The sequence below is a fragment of the Pundamilia nyererei genome, unplaced genomic scaffold (genome assembly GCF_000239375.1).
Source record: "Pundamilia nyererei isolate P.nyererei 1_Seehausen unplaced genomic scaffold, PunNye1.0 scaffold00084, whole genome shotgun sequence".
NCBI lineage: Eukaryota > Metazoa > Chordata > Actinopteri > Cichliformes > Cichlidae > Pundamilia > Pundamilia nyererei.
In genome coordinates this window covers 115,818-118,047 of record NW_005187485.1, presented here as the reverse complement: position 1 = coordinate 118,047, position 2,230 = coordinate 115,818, and positions in this window count along the sequence as shown.

Here is a 2,230-nt window from a genome sequence, read left to right as displayed (position 1 = left end):
TATATACGTGTGAGTGAGAGTGTACATAGCTTTGAAGTCACTATAATAAGATGAGAGGTCCCATTAACTAAACACATCAGAATCTGAGAATTTGTGTCACATTTGTGTCACATTATTTTATGATATAATGTGATTATATTATAGTATAATTTAGATATAATATATTTAAATGTTCAGTTAGCCATTAGAACCTCACACAGGATGCGTCCAATTGTGATCAATGCAGTGGTAGTACATGTTATAAAGACAAGCAGTTGTTTTCCTGGTCCCCTTTTCAAGGTTTGGTTCCAGTAGGTCTGTTTGGTATTGGTTAAAGTCAATATAATGGCCTTATAAGTCACATATTGTGTGTTTGTGTGGCGGTGTGTTCCGTGTCCTCTTATATTTAGTACATGTACGGTGCATCTCACAAAGGCTGTAATTCATCCAAAACAGCGGTGCAGCACCTCGCAGCAAAAAAAATAATGATTACGTTTGTTAAAAGTCGCGCCGCTTAGTTCCGTCCTTGCACGGTTTCACAGAGGGCGTAATAGAAGACGTCTGCACGTACAAAAGTGGTCGGATTCTCGGCGCCGCTCCTGTGTCTGACTTCCTTCACTGCTCGGTGCAGCTTCACGCTGCTTCCGTTAAAAAAAGAGAGGGGGGACTATTTTAAGCGATACGAGGCGGAGATACACTAGTACGCTTCTGAAACGCGTTGCGGCGCGTCTGGTTTTTTTTTTTTTTTTGTGAGTGGGCGCTATCAGCTCCGACTGCTGCGTAGGAGCCGGAAAGTGACGCAGTCGCAAGTGGGTATTCCCGGGCAATTGGAGGGCGGTGGGGATGGGGGGGGTACGAGAACCGTCCGTAGGTACAATACCAGTCACAGATCAGTGACATGTCGAATTTCGTTTGTGTAAATAAAACGTACCAAAATAACACAACCGCTGTGAAATTTGACATTTTGATGTACTCATTTACATTTATGCATCATATTCTTACCAAGCTCGTTTTTCCCAACCACTTTTACAAAAAAAAATGTTTCTTTAAAGTGAAATGCGTGAACCATACTACTGAGTATTCATATGCTGCAGATTTTTGTGCCAAATTACAACAAAAGAATTTGAAACATGTTGCAGGCCCGACTCTTTTGGGCCTCTGTCGAAGCCAGTGGCTGAAACTGTGATAATGGGCCAATTGTAGCAGTAAAAGCACAAAAGTAGAAATATGTTGCATGTGTCATGTTAGCAAAGTACCTTGGCTAACTATGCACAGTACAAGAGCAGAGTAATTAGGAAGGCTGGCTAAGGCCTTATTGGCTCCCTGCTCTAATCTGCTATGTTAAAAAGCTCCATTTACCACTTGCATAGTACAGTCTGCTGTAATGTTCCCTCTAAGCTGCGCACGTGCACAATTGCGCACTGCTGGCACGGTCTCTGCGCACAGAAAATCTGGGTTGCGCACAAAAACAATCGAACCTGAATTGAAATTAAAATTGAAACTTTAACAATTCTGTTTTGCAGTGTTAGTCAGTAAGTGACTGGCTGCTCCCGTATGGAATTAGAACGATCCCATCTTATCCCACAATCCAGCCAATAATGTGATTCATATTCGTATATATGGAGCTAATCAACGTCCTTATGTGCCGACACTGGTGTTAGCTAGCAAAGCGGCGTGGCTGATGTGGAGTGAAGCCAGGTTAATGACAACGTGTACAACCATTGGAGATGTGAGCAGGACAGTCGGAACAATTGATTGAAAAAGTGTGGACTTTATACCAGTTTTTAAATTGTGTTGATAGGCCACGTAAAACCAGAGTTATGATAAAAATATATGAAATGTTTGGTTTTCTTCCTGAATACTATTGTTGTTTATATTTACTGTGGGAAGAAACGGTAAAAACTGCGTTTTATAAGGAAAGCGCTCGAAAGCACTCTCCGCCTGTGAGCATAGCTGGAATGGCCATCGGCCCACCGGGCAAATGGTAATGTTTCGTTTTAAATGGGCCGATGTTTTTTTTGTTGTTGTCTTTTTTCCAGTAACGGTGTAAACAGTGAAAGGTGGCGGATTGGACAGATGCTGGCAGGCGTGTAAAAATAACTCAATTGTTTGGTAGTGGCTATGGTGGAGCTTTCACAGATTCAGTAAAATTAGCAAGTGGTGGACTGAGCTTCAGGTGAGAAGTTATGACCTGCAGTCTATCTGGGTCAGATATAAACCAAGTTTAGGTGTAGTTTATTTTCGTTGTGCT